Source organism: Lissotriton helveticus, chromosome 1_1 (assembly GCF_964261635.1).
Source record: "Lissotriton helveticus chromosome 1_1, aLisHel1.1, whole genome shotgun sequence".
NCBI lineage: Eukaryota > Metazoa > Chordata > Amphibia > Caudata > Salamandridae > Lissotriton > Lissotriton helveticus.
In genome coordinates this window covers 785,102,345-785,117,234 of record NC_136057.1, presented here as the reverse complement: position 1 = coordinate 785,117,234, position 14,890 = coordinate 785,102,345, and the positions used below count along the sequence as shown (strand labels likewise).

At 41.8% G+C, this 14,890-nt stretch overlaps 1 pseudogene; it reads left to right on the top strand.

Annotated features, from left to right (window-relative positions):
* Positions 1–14,241: 14,241 nt before the first annotated feature.
* On the top strand, positions 14,242–14,658 carry LOC144762881 (large ribosomal subunit protein uL23 pseudogene; annotated as a pseudogene).
* The last annotated feature ends 232 nt before the right edge of the window (positions 14,659–14,890 follow it).

Genomic DNA, 14,890 nt, shown 5'->3' with positions numbered 1-14,890 from the left:
TTTACCCTTCCCCGTTTGTAGACAGAGAATTCTCGAGAAAAACAATCCTCGAACAAACAATGTTCGGGCAAACAATCAATCAGTGGGGGAGAAAAGATAGGCACGACGGATTACAACGGGGGCAAAGGCCTGCGTTACCTACCCTTCGCTGCATGCAAAGGAAGAGAGAATATTTTTATCCCTCTCAGTTTGCAGACAGAGAATCTGCAAGAGAACCAACAATTCGGAAAGTAATACTAGTATTTTCCAATCAAACAATCAAATATTTCTTAGTTTGTCGTGTTACACGACCTTACCCGGACCGTATGGACAGTTTCTCATCTTCCGCTTCCAGCGCCCGATCGTCCTCCACTCTCTGTTACTACCGTGGCACTCCTGATGGTTCCCAGTCAGGACCGAAGATCACTCGGGGAGAGGTCTGCTCGGAACCAGTGAAGTTCAGATGATCGGCTGTCAGACGAGGGTCTATCGGACAGGAGCTCTTCCGATCGTTGCAGTCGTTCACTCTGTCGTTGGGACCTCTCCCACCGGATCCACGTGTCGCTGATGGGCCCCACACGTTGGGACGCCAATTGTTGAAGGTGAGCAATAAAAATGGTCAGGCGATTTAGTCGATGATTCTTAAGTAATTTTGCCCGGCGTTAAACGCCTCTAATACCTTATGAAGATTATCAAATAAAGAGGCAGGCGCTGGAGACAGGAAGACAGGAAACACGTTTATTCTGACGGAGCAGAACACATCAGATCGGACAACAAGGTATCGTCACGAGGTGCTCTCTCAAAGCCTCTCTGAGGCCCGACCTTTTATACACTGCTTTATGAATGAGACCGTTCTTTATTACAATAAAGACATTGTAAGGTAGCGACAGATGACATCCCCGGTACCCCCCCCTCCTCCAGTTCCGGCTCTTTCCAACACGTGGCTACAGTAGAGGTCCTCACCCCCCATACAATAAGAGGAGGCTAATCATGCAGCTGAGTGTTCTGCCGATTCCTTTGGAATGTGTGCGCCTGATCGAATCTCAAGGGGTGGGGAACCCATGATCAATAGTAGCTTCGTTGAAAAGGGTTGAGTGCATACAGTGGAAGGCAATACACTGTATCCTCAGGCCAAGGGATGACCAGCGGTCCGTACAGACAATCGGGCTCAGAGGAAGGGGTCATCAAAGGAGAGGTATTCATGAAAGAAAGGGTCAGTGTGGATAATCGAGCGTAGAGGGAGGATTTATCGAAAGAGGGGCATTCATGGAAGGAAAGGAGGTGTCGGTCAGGAGCGGGGTGTGATTCCCAGAGACAGAGTCATGTGGAAGGAGAGGTCATGACTTGTACATGTGAGAGCGGAGGCAGTCAGGGTGCATGGGGGAGGCTTGCAGGGTCAGGGAAGTGTGCTGGTGACCGATCGTAAACAGGGAGACCATGGTACCTAAAATGGATGCCGTGTATGCTCATACGTGAGTCTGAGGAATGGACAAGATGGCGCAGATGATGTTCAGTTCATAAACTAAAATTCCACAAAGGTGAAGCATTATTTCCTTTAGAAAAAGCATTTTCCTTCAGAAAAACAATTTGGAACAATTGTGTGAAATTCACAAAACCATTCTTTGCGTTTTTTTTGCTGTTAGGTGTTTGAGATACTCAACTTCTCCAGGACCAACCCTCTGTCTGCTATTTCTCCCTCACACCCATCACAATGGCATGTGGTCATCAGATATTGTGAAGTGAAATGCTCTTTTTTGTTATTTCTTAGTTCTTCTTTACAGAAGGGTCTCAGTATGGTGTGAACACACAAAATATGAATCATAATCCTCTCATAATTCCTTTATCTCCAGCATATATTACTCGTATCAAGTATACGTAGCAGAGGTGATGAGGTGTGAGATACCACTAATACATCTATACTACTATTATAAAGAGAGAACTCTCACCTTTGAGCCAGGTAAACTCGGGAACCACAGCGCCAATCTACACACCCGATACATCCTTGAAAATGTCAGGGTGTGTAGATGGACATAGGCTACATAAAATAAAAAAAACATAAATTAAAAAAATTAAGTAGTCCCCTGAAAGAAGCGCCGGCCGCGACGTAGCGCTGGCCGCGACGCGCTACCCGCGATGTGCGTGATGACGGGACTTGGAGCGGCGGTGATGTGAGGAGCAGCAGATCAGGTAAGGCATTTACAAACACGGAAAATGTCGGGGCGGGAGCGGGGGCGGGAGCGGGTCCGTGTCCCTGAACGTGTCCGTGTTATGACGGCAAGAAGGAGAAGGAGGAGTCCCGTCAGCTGCAGCACTTCGGGCGTAGGGGAGCGGAGCAGAGCTGACCGGCTGAGGGCTGAGGGCAGCCGAGAACAGAGCGGAGCAGGGTGGAGGAGCAATCTGCCAGCGCAGGGGGTCGGGGCTGCGGGGTTCGTAAGGTACATCACACCTACCTCTGCTCGCTCCACCACATGCTGCCCCCAGCCCCCTTCTGCCCCGGCCAAAAAATGCAGCCCCCAGCCCCCTTCTGCCCCAGGCAATGCTGGGGCGGGCTGCTAGTAATTATATAAGATAGTTCTCTAAGCCTGACACATTTGAGGCTGTCTCTATGCCTATCTCTGATGGAAACCCAACAAGAAATACTGACCTTTTTTAATCTATTAGTTCCTGTGTGGAGATTTTTGTGCCAATATTAATCAATCCTGTGGGACAGTACAACATTAATTTACCCTGGCCTGTATTATGGAGACATATGCCTCATGTTAAAAGTAGTTAAATCATGTTGTGGATGGATTTCTATGTGCTTATCTGGACAGAGAGTTTTGTTTGGCTTTCATGAAAGGATCACTATACTCATTTTTCATGATCCCATTGATATATTATGCTTGGCTATTTATTCTTCTACAAACTGTGGCATTATGATATTTGTGAGATTCTCCATCAATTTCTTTGTCTCATGACTGATGCTGTTCATTCACTGTTAAACTGGTATGTAGAGTTCAATTTTCTCTTTCTCTATATTAGTCATTATCCATTTTGTGTTGTTAATGTGGACCATAATGATTTGGTTTATTGGATTCTCAGGTTTTAGTGGGACAGGGTTATTGGCAAGATGTACGACCATTCCAATTTGTTAGTTTTATGACTCGCAATTTGCGACTAGCAATAGCTCCTGATCTGCCCAAGCCCACTAGGCGCCAGGTTTGCAGGGGATTCTGGGTAAGAAAACTTTGGGGGATCCATACAAGCTGCACCTCCCTGGACTCCCCCGGGTGTACAGTTTTCAGAAATGTTTGGGATTGGTAGGTAACCTTAGATGTCCGCTGAACCCGGTACCTAAAACGCTGGTGCCCCCTTGGAAAAACAGGTAATTTCGTGAAAGATCTGCGTTTTCGGTCCCGGGCTTGGCAGCCCCATAGGGAAACCTACCAAACCCAGGCATTTCGGAGGTTTGGTATGTTTTGGGCTGTTTCCTGGCGAGGGCAGTAGGCCTACCCACACAAGTGAGGTACCATTATTATCTGGAGACTTGGAGGAATGCTGGGTTGGTGGAAGTGTGTTGCTCCCCTTAGATTCCAGAACTTTCTATCACAAAATTGTGAGGAAATTATTATTTTGTTTGTATACAAAATGTGGGCTTTGCAAGGGAATTTGGGTAACAGAACCTGGTGAAATCAACACAAGTCACCCCATCCTGGATTTCCCTGCATGTTTAGTTTTATAAAATGTACAGATTTGCTAGGTTTCCCTAGTTGCCGGCTGAGCTAGGGCTCGAAACCCACCGCTAGGCCCATTGCATAAAAGGAGTGAGTTTTCTGTGGAAAAATGTTATGTGTCCATGTTCTTTTTTGGGCTGTTTCCTGGGATGGGCACTAGGCCTACCCACACAAGTGAGGTACCATATTTATTTGGGGACTTTGGAGAATGCTGGGTGTGTGGAACTTTGTGGATCCACACAGATTCCTAAACTTTCCATCACAGGAATGTGGTGAAAATGTTTTGTTTTTACAAATGTTGAGGTTTGCAAGGGAGTCTGGGTACAAGAACCTGGTCAGAGCCACACAAGTCCACCCATCCTGGCTAGTTTAAAATAATGTAAAGGTTTACTATGTTTCCTTTGGCCGAGCTAGGGTCAAAAATCCGCAGCTAGGCAGATTGTGGAAAAGCGATCAGTTTCCACTCGAAAAATGTGATGTTTCCACATTGTGTTTTGGGCCATTTCCTGTTGCAGGTACTAGGCCTACTCACACAAGTGAGGTAGCATGTTTACCAGGAGACATTGGGGAATGCTGGGTGGGTGGAAGTTTGTGGATCCACATAGATTCCAGAACATTCCAACACACAAATGTGAGGAACATGTGTTTACAAAAAATAAAGTAAGGTTTGACAAGGATTCTGGGTAACAGAACCTGCTGAGAGTCACACAGGTCATGCCATCCTGGATTCCCCTGCATGTCTAGTGTTTAGAAATGTATAGACCTAGCATCCAAAATCCACAGTTAGACACATAGCGAAAAAAGGGTTCATTTTCACTGGAAAAATGTGATGTGTCCATGTTGCATTTTGGGCCGTTTCCTGTTGTGGGTACTAGGCCTACCCACACAAGTGAGGTGTCATTTTTATCTGGAGACTTTGGGAAATTCTGAGTGTGTGAATGTTTGTTGCTCGCTTCAGATTCCAGATCTTTCCATCACAGAGATGTGAGGAAAGTGTGTGCTTTTTTTTTTTTACAAAGTTTGAGGTTTGCAAAGGATTCTGTGTAACAAAACCTAGTGAGAGCCACGCAAGTCACCCTATACTGGATTTCCCAGATGTCTAGTTTTAAAAAAATTATAAGTTTGCTAGGTTTCCTTAGGTGCTGGCAGAGCTAGAGTTCAAAATCCACAACTAGGTACATTTGCGAAAAAAGGGTCAGTTTCCAATGGAAAAATTATGATGTGTCCACGTTTCGTGTTGGGCAGTTTCCTGTCATGGGAACTCCAGGCCATTTGTTGTAAGCCTACCCACACAAGTGAGGTTCCATTTCAATTGGGAGACTTAGGAAAACACAGAATAGTAGAACAAGTGTTATTACCAATTGACTTTCTTTTCATTCTGCCTGCCAAATTTTCAAAAAAGAAATCATTTTGAAAAATGCCCTCTAATTCACACGCTTGTACGAATACCCATAATTTCAGAGATGTGTAAATAACCACACCTCTGCTTCTAAACTCTATTGCCCACATGCATCAAACTGAATTGCATTCGCAAATGGTGCGAATCGCAAAATTGGGCCGTTTGCTAATGCAATTCATTGCTTTGGGATGCATTAAGCTTTTTTGCTTTTTTCGCAATTTAAGAAATCACAATTTATTTGCGATTTCTTAAATTGCGATTGCATTTAAGAAATCACAATTTTGCGATTTCTTAAAAGCAATGCATGATTTTTTTTAAATTGCTAAATCGCAAATAGGAAGTGGTAAATTTACATGAAGTTAAACTTTGCGAAAACTTTCAAAAATGCACAAACATGCATTTTTTACAGTTTCATTTTACACACACACATGCCCTTGGGGCATGTGTGTGTGTAAAAGGTACTTAAAGGTACATTTCAGGGGTGCAGGGGGGTCCTTTGGACCCCCCTGCACCCTTGAAATTGCATTCTCATTTCGCGATTCCTTAATTGCGAATCGCAAAATGAGAATGCCTTCACATTCATTCCTATGGGCCTCTAGGCCCATAGGAATCAATGAAAAGGGATTCCTTAATTGCAATTCGCAAACTGTGAATCACAATTAAGGAAAATTAAGAAATCGCTAAAAAATTGCGATTTCTTAATGCATAGCCATTTGTGAATTCTTAATTGCGATTCCTTAATTTTTGCAATTAAGAATTAGCAAACGGGAACATTGATGCATGTGGCCGTTTATTTAGTTTCCCATTTCGGAAATATATAGGTTTCCTTGGTACCTATTTTTCACTCTTTATATTTTACCAAATGAATTGCTATATACCAGTTACACAATGGAAAACCATTGCAAGATGCAGCTCAGTTATTGGCTCCTGGTAACTCGGGTACTTAGTGAACCTACAAGTCATATGTATCTCTACAACCAGAAAGCTACAGCGGATGTAACTGTATATTGCTTTTAAAAATCTGCCTTATTTAGTAGAAGTAACATGTGAAAATGTTGCCACAAATGGCTGTTTTTTCCAACTCAATTTAATTTTTTTTTTTATTTCAATTGTCAGTTTCTATAAATCCATAATTGGTTTCACACCCATTTCTATATCTAACTGGAAGAAAGTTGTAAGCACAAAACATAGGAAAAATAGGCTATGCCACAATTGTGTTGAAAATGTTGGTTTTCTGAAAAATGTCTGCCTTTTCCAGAAAGCTGTGAAGATGGTGATTTTATCACCAAAGACCCTTTGTTGATATCTTTTGCAGGGATAAAACAGATGCTTTCTTCTGCATCATCTGTTTCCCATTTTTCCTAAACAAAATTGCTGTATTTTGGACAATGTCTTGGCCCCTTCAGGGAAATCCACAAACCCTGGGTACTGTTAGAATCCTCAAGATGTTGGAAGAAAAGGACACAAATTTTGCATGGATACCTTATGTGGACAAAAGGTTACAGGGGCCTAAGCTTGAACTACCTCAAAGAGCCAAAAAAAGGGTTTGCACGGGGGGAAAAGACCTAATAGCGAAGGGGTTAAATGCAGCCCTTTTTTCTTAAAGTAAAAGGGGATGCATTTAAAAAAAGGAAATGACATGTTTCTGTTTAATTCTTTAAGAGCAGGCGATGGTGCGTGGGACCACTGCCTGCTCTTAAAAAATATTTTCGAATCTATTCACAAGGGGGAAGGTGTCCCTGGGGGCCCCACTCCCTGTTTGTGAGAGACTTTCCACGTACTTGTAGTAGGTGATAAACTGCGAGTGTTTCGCTTCCGCAAATGCTGTCGAACTAAAAAAAATGGTACATACACGTGCAACTTCCTATTAGGAAGGGAAGACCTTGACATGCCCTTTCCTAATAGGGACTCTCAAACACTAATTTGCGAGTCAACGACTCACAAAATGGTATTTGTACATACCACCACACTTTTCTGCAGTCACAAACAAGCTGATTTCTTGTTTGTGACTGCAAAAAATGGTTGTACAACTGACCCTATGTGCCTTTTAAAATTTCTTATGTAACTATAGCATTACATTAAACAAAGGCAGCTATGCACTGTTTGTACTCAGCTCCTTTACATCAAGTGATCTAATTTATTTGTCCTTTCTAGGTTTGACATGATGTTTTCGTACTTAAATTTTTTTGATTAAAAAATTTAGTATGTGTTACACTACAATTACCATTGCAAAATTCACAATTAGCCCATTAAATACAAAGGATAATAGCGAAGTCTGAAAGTTTACGAAGGGATGAGGTTCATAGCATGTTATTAACTTTCTTACCATACTGTCTAATATTCATTTTCAATTATTTCTGTAAATATTGATGTCATCAATGAACCCTAGAGAGTGTTAAGCTGTGGTGGCTGTGAAAAGGTTAGTGTCTAGAGTGGCTATTTGAATGCTCAGTATCTCAAGTTTAGTCCATAAATGATCTTGAATGGGCTGTGTTATGAGCTGTCTTTGCTCGAAAACGCCAAATGAGCACAGCTTCTGCTGTCACTCATGTAAACTCACTGGAGGGAATATAGTTATGCCTGGGGTTCAGGAATGGCTCCCTTGGTTGTGTATTTTATCAAAAGCGCTAATTGAAGGAGTTCTACATTTCTTTGTGTTTGAACAATTGAACATTGATTTAGAAGATTAATTTCTCAAAGAAGGCCAGATTAGCTATCAATTTTAAACATTCATCTATAGTCAGATATGTCAGGCATTTGCATTTACACATTATGCATAATTTGGCCAACGCAAATGAGAAATCGAGGGGCATTTAACAAAAAATACGTATCGCTATGATGCCCTCCATATCATGTAGCAGTGCTAGTTCCATCAGGAAGATTGAATGACTCATGTACCAGCAGGGCAGCATTTCCCAGAGCTAGTCCCAGTATGATGAATGCCCTGGCAAGACCACAGGATGTGCATCAAGTTACCTTCTGAGTGTTCATATCTCCAGCAGTTTGTAGATCGGAGTAATCCCACTTTATGTAAACTGGTTGGCGTCAGTACCATTTCAGCCTCACTTCCCTTAGGCCTCTGTCATGATTATTAAATAGGTGCACCCAAAATTCTTGTCTAGTGTTTCTCTTTGGAGAATGACCCGATGTGATGTAGATGTTTGCATGTGGGTTTCAAATAAAGCTCTTCAATTATTGAGCTGTAGAGCCCAGAAATGAGTTTCTTCTACATTCCCCATTTAACCAGATACTAATGTGTAGGGACTTTGATCTTGTAGTATTCTGCCCAGTATTCTTTTACTCAGTTCTTTAGTTGTGTATATCTCCAGTGCTAATTTTCTCCCACACTGTATTCCTCCTGCAGAGCCAAGAAGATATTCAGCAATCTATCTGTCACCACCTGTTATATATTCTGGATACTTTTAGAGGCCCATTCTTTCCAAGGAAACTGGGGCTTATCAATTTGTCATAGGGGGCACGTATGTGTAGAAATACATTCTGTTTGAATAAGCAATGGACTTCTGGGTTTGTATTGCACATCACAACATCAAGGTTTGTGTGTCCCTGGTTCTAGCAGACCTTCTAAATAGAAATCAGACATCTGTGGCATCATTTTGGAAATGACTTTCAATGGCGATCCAGTCTGGGGTTTCTAGACAGGGTGGAACTACTGTGTTAGTTGTAAAAGCTTGTGTGCCATATAATAGCTCTCAATCTTGGAAAGTATCAGCCCCCCTTAAGCTGTGTCAGTATATAGATTGGATGTGTAAAGTCTTGGCCAGTACTTTCCCCAGACATATGCTTTTATCCGGGCACCTATCGAATTGAGCAGCAAATGGAGGTTGAATAAGGGTATCACTAAAAAGAAGTAGTTAAACCCACGGGCCTCTGTCATCTTGATTGCTTGGACGTGACCCTATGGTGAAAGTTGTAACTGTTCCAATTGAACAAATTCATGTTGCATGTGGGCAATTAATAAAGATGCATTATCTTGTACCATAAGTTTTATGTTGCAACTAATAAGGATGCGCAGATATTTCATTCTTTATGGGACACACTTTAATGTATAATCTCTCAAGGAGCTAGCCGTCATAGCTTTAAACATGGGCCTACCATAATTGCCAAATCCTAACATAGCAATGACCCTGAAGAGGTAGCCTTATTCCACCTGATTGAAGGCTTCCCCCTCATTGGGGGATAAGGCCACTATTTCCTCCAGGCCATTCTTTGGTTGCTGGAGTTCTTAAATGGTTCCATGAGGATCTGCCCAAGGTAAATTCCACCTAGTTTTTATGTATTTGGATGGGTATCACCTTTTTCAATCTATTGAAGTATTTTTGCCATTATTTTAATATCACAATGTATTAGTGAAATATACCAATGGGTCCTGAAGTGTAGTTCATCTCTTACAGGTTAAGGGATTAATGAGATATAGACTTTATCACATTTCAGGGTGTACTTTTCCTAAGTCCTTAGCTTTCCTGAAGATAGGTATCAGTAATGGTATCGTTGAGGTGGCCATGATTTTGTAAACATCGAGAGGAAAACCATCTTCCTGAGGGGCTTTGGTGATGGGCATGTCTTTTATAGCACCTGTGACTTCTTCAACTGATATAGCTTGATCTAGGATTACCTGTAAATCTGTTGTGGCTTTTTCCCCATCCTCATAACATTTGTGACAAAGACGATGTGGAGCTTTTTCAGTTATGGTAGAATAATGTGTATTCAACTTGTACTTTTTCTTGGTTAACAGGCTAAGGATATCATCAGAGGAAGAATGTTTATATCCTTGTAAGATGATGACTTATTTTTTCAATTTTATTATCATTTATTATTGCCATTTGGTGAGCACTAACAAATCACCCTCAAGAGGGCCTCTCAATGCTTGTGTATCCTAACAAGGTCAGAATAAAATTAGCAGAAATACAAATTTAAAAGAGACAGGTTTTCAGGAATTGTTTTAATAAAACAAAATCATGGCACACACATAGATGGAGGGTTAACTAGTTCTAGTGTTTAGGGGCCAGACAGGAAAAGGATGAGCCCCCATGCCTGGCCATCTGTTTACTTTGCGGACAAAGTAAAAGTTGCTCGCTAAATCTAAGATTCCATGTGGGAACATAGGGTTGCAACTTATTTTGCAGGTAGGGAGTACCACTTTCATGCACCACTCTGTGAATCAGACAGAGAAGTTCAAAAAAGATCCATTTGATCTCTGAGAATATTTTCATGCAGATTCATATTGCTGATCACTAAACGCCTCATATCGGCTTTCTCTGGGGCCCAAAGAGTCTGTGCCGAGGAAACAGACTCCTTGTTTAGTGTTAGGAAGTCTCTAACTTGCATTTTTAGCTTTTTTTTCTAGTCAGGATGTTTAGAGATGAGGGTATTCATTCTTCAAGCCCATGACTTGGGAGTATCTAGGGTTTACTATTATGGTTGGATAATCAGAGAGGCGATCCAGATGAATGTGGCAGGTGTAGTCACGTGAAAGAAATATATTCTGTTTTCCTTTTTATGGGATTTTGAAAATTGAGTCTAGTCTCTGCTTATGGGATGGTGTAGGTTCAAAAGATCTTGTTGTCCCTGATCACCCATCATGTCTTTTAGTTTTTTTCTATATTGGTTTGTTGTTCAGATTTGGTTTCCCAGATCCGTTGTACATTAGATCAATTGTAGTGTTCCAGTTCTAACTAACAGTAGTACATGGCCGAATTCCGAGAAGAGTCGGTTATGTTGAGAGAACAAGTATCCTTGTTGTATGAAGCTTATACTGACCTCATTATGAGGGTGCAATCTTGGATGGAGAGCTTAAAGAACACATATCTACTTTCTGGAAGAGTTCACATCTTCAAGATTCTCAACTGTAAATGTTTGTGTCAGAATATGGCCATTTCTCCCCTTTTGTAGTGTCTCTGGATCAAATGTGTGATCTAATCCAGAGTAGGGGATCCTGCTGAACAGAGGACTTTCCCGACCCAGTAAGATGCCTCTCCTGAACGAGTGCGTTATTTCGGTTTCTGTGTGCTAAAGAAGTATTTTTTAGGATAAATAACTTTAGCAAATTAGCACTTAGGGACCAGATGCTCAGATGCTTGGGGGATGATATTTTTTTTCATTATGGGGATGTCTGCCTTAGCGTCTCCTAGAATTTTCCAATTTCGGAATACTACTTGATAGATGCCAAGGTAAACCATGGCAGTGAGGGATTTAATCTGGGTGTCCCATCTTGATGAAGAAAGTAGATGTGTTGAGGCTCAGTTGTTGCTATTCAAGAGTTTTCCTTAACTTAAGATTGTCTATCGGGAGAGAAAGTCACTGCATTCTTTAAATTGGTGGGCTATACTGTTAAGTCCCATCACATATGAAAAGTATAGTGATTCCTTATAAGTGTTCTTGACTAATTAACTAATAAACATGTGGCAACTTGTGCTCATCTTGTTTTGTTGAGTGGCTATGGGTACTCGGTCTTTAGTGGAGATTTCGATTCGTCTCTTGTCTTCAGGGGTTCTTGTCTTAATTTCTGTCTCTCTAAGTATCTCTGAGGCACGCCGATTTTTGAGGGAGGAAATAAGCACCTTGGCAGTGGCTATCATCCTGAGTGGTAGTTCAATTTATCTGTGTTAAGGGGGAATAAGTAGTAATTTGTGTGGGTGTCACAACTGCCATTCCATCATGTATTATATTTTACATAAAGTGTTACAATACATCAGGGTGGCTGAATACTTTGCCTGTTAGTGTGGGCAGGAGGTCAGCTAGCTAGCTTATTATGTCTGTCCCTTTATCGATCTCAAGAAGACAACAAATGCGAAAGATATTCCTCCTACTTCTGTCTTCCAACTGAGCCTCTTTCCTATTCAGGTGCCATCCATAAGGACCCCAGTCCGGTATCACTATGATTCTAGTGTCTAGTTTATCCAAGCACTTTTCTGGCATATTAAGCTTATATTTAATTCTAGCTAGTTAATTGTGCAAGTTCTAAGTCTTTGCTAGTAATTGCAGTTGTTGCACTGTTTCAATTATGATTTCGATAACTTTTAGTTTGTCCATCATTGATTTTGGAGTTACCCCATCTATGGGTGCGGTTGGAGACCTGGGCATTAACATTTTAGTGCCTCCAAACACTGTCACAGAGAAAAAAAGTGGGGATGATGACTTGCTTCCATGCATATGTAAACTTTTTGGCAACTCACAGTAATTATACAAAACAGATTCTCACACAAGCCTGTTGTGCAGTGGTATGGGCATCAACTGCCACAAGTATTCATTTTGATTTAGCTGCAGATGCTGCTGGTTGAAGGCAAAATAGCAGATCCCATATGTAGAAACTCTGCATCTTCTGGGGGGCTATCCCAATCCAAGATGGAGTGTTTGCTGGGGAGGTGTAGCAAAACCTCTTACCATCAAGGGTACCCTGGCAAGTCTTTCAACACCCTCTAATACTGTGGAACATCCGCAGCCTAATTGGCAATGGTTTCTCACACCAGTTTCTGGGGTTTCTTCTGTCATCCTCAGCGCTGCTGGATGCAACACGTGTCCCTTTCAGGTGGTTAGCTTGCTAAAACTAACTAGCAGCACCAGAATGCATATCCCATTGGGGAGGAAGGTTCATGGGGAGCAAATCTTTTGCGCTGTTGTGTGGGTCAGTATGACATTAAACTCCATGCGAAGGGGATGCTCTCCCTTTTCTGACTTGGATTCACCCAGGCTACGACCATTCCGCCGGTACCGAAGTCAGAAGAGCAGCACAGGCTCCTTCAGAATTATCTCGTCTCTGGTTCCTTTATTACATGGTACTTTGAGTTCTGGAATTAGGAATCACTAGTAACACTTGGGTGAAAGTATCTATCATCCTTCTGTGTTGCGTAATCACTTGGAATTACTTAAGAATTGAGTGAGATGACGAGGAATTACATGTGAAGACTAATTCTGTGTTTAGCACTATTTCCTAGCGCAAAAATGCCCTCTTGTGTCCAAAATAGATGCAGGTGTGCATTTCTGCACTACGAAATAGTGCTAAATGCAGCAGGACAGGATTAGATAGCATGATCTGCTGCTCTTCCTCAATAAATGTGCTCTTGGGGTAGGATTTTTACTCAAATTACTCCAGGCATTTAGAGCTATTTTCCTAGTGCAACATTCACCTTAGTATCCAAAATGGAATAGCACTAATTGCAGAAGAATATGACTAACAAACACTTGCTATATATTATAACACTGTGGAATTTTGTCTCCCAGATTATGTGAGCATGGGTAATTGCATAATTATTTGTTAATTCCATGTCACATACTAATGTGAATTTACAGAAATTACTCTGATTACTTCTGCATAATTGTAATTTTGTCCAGGCCTAATTATTGTATCCAGAATGTGAACAGGCACAGAAGCTACTGAATAGTGAGCCATAATTCGTATTGTCAAGCCCAGACCTTCGATGTGCTATTTTGTTTGCTGACATCCATGAATTGTTTTGTCTCTTATAAACATTGTTGGGTGGAACTCATGCAGTTTTACTCTACAGAATTCCGCAAAGTTACCTAAAAACTCAGTGAGATTCGGCTGAGTCCCGCGAGCAGTGGAATTCAGTACATCGCTCTGCTCGTGCTGATTTTTGGCACCGGGAACCTGTCTCATGCTATACAATCAGTGTGAACGGCACCACTCAGTGCACCAGAGGGGGCTGCTTCTTTCGGTAAGCTATTTTAATGCGAGCAGTAGCAACCAGCTGTGATCGCACGCATTGTGTAATCATGCCTGGAGACAGTCTAGTGCTTGATTTTTTTTCACTTGCGCTCACCAGCCTAACCTTGGCAAGCACCGCTTAGGTAAAAGCTCTGCCATGCAGTAGTTGACGGAGATTTTCCATGAGTGGGCAAAACTCTGTGAACACCGGCGGGGGTGGAGTTTACTGCTCAAACCTACTTTTATGCCTTCGTAACATGGCACTTTCTATGCCAGTCCTGGTTTCCTTCACAGCATCCAAAAAGCTGCCAGGCGTGTCTCCTGAGTTATGTTTATCTCAACAAATTATTTGATTGCCCTTGACATTTCTTCACTGTGTTCGTCCTCAGAGTAAGTCTTTATGTTGTTTCACTTTACTAGGCCTACTCTGACCACCTGCCACTAGTCACTCTCTCTAAGGATGGACAATGCTAGAAATATGTAAGACATTTTTGTGTGTCGAAAGTGAAATCAGTCACAAGAAGAAGAAAATTAGGACAGCCCTCACTTTCAGGAGGCCGAGGACCTTGAGGTTAAGGAGGCAACCGAAGTATCCCAGGAAGAGTGCTCCTCGTAGGAACAAACTTGACCATTATGCCATTATCAAGTTCCCTCTTAACACGGAGTCTGCCATGAAGAAGATTGAAGATAACAAAGCGCTGGTATTCATTGTGGATGTCAAGGCTAACAAGCACCAGATCAAACAGGCTGTAAAGAAGCTTTATGATATTGATGTTGCCAAGGTCAACACCCTGATCAGGCCAGACGGCGAGAAGAAGGCATATGTGCGTCTAGCTCCTGACTATGATACACTGGATGTGGCCAACAAAATTGGCATAATCTAAGCCTCCTCTGTAGACGCCGGACAGTTCAGAATAAAATTTAAAAACGAAAAAAGAAAAAAAAAAGAAAGTTAAATCTATACACAAATAAACACATTTCAAACTCTTCCCCCACACTTTAAAAGCACTACATAGTATTGCCCCAGCATATCTCAACAAGTGAATCTGCTTTCAGAAACCTTTCAGACACCTCTGCTCATCCAGACTCCTTTTTGCACACATCCCACGCATATGG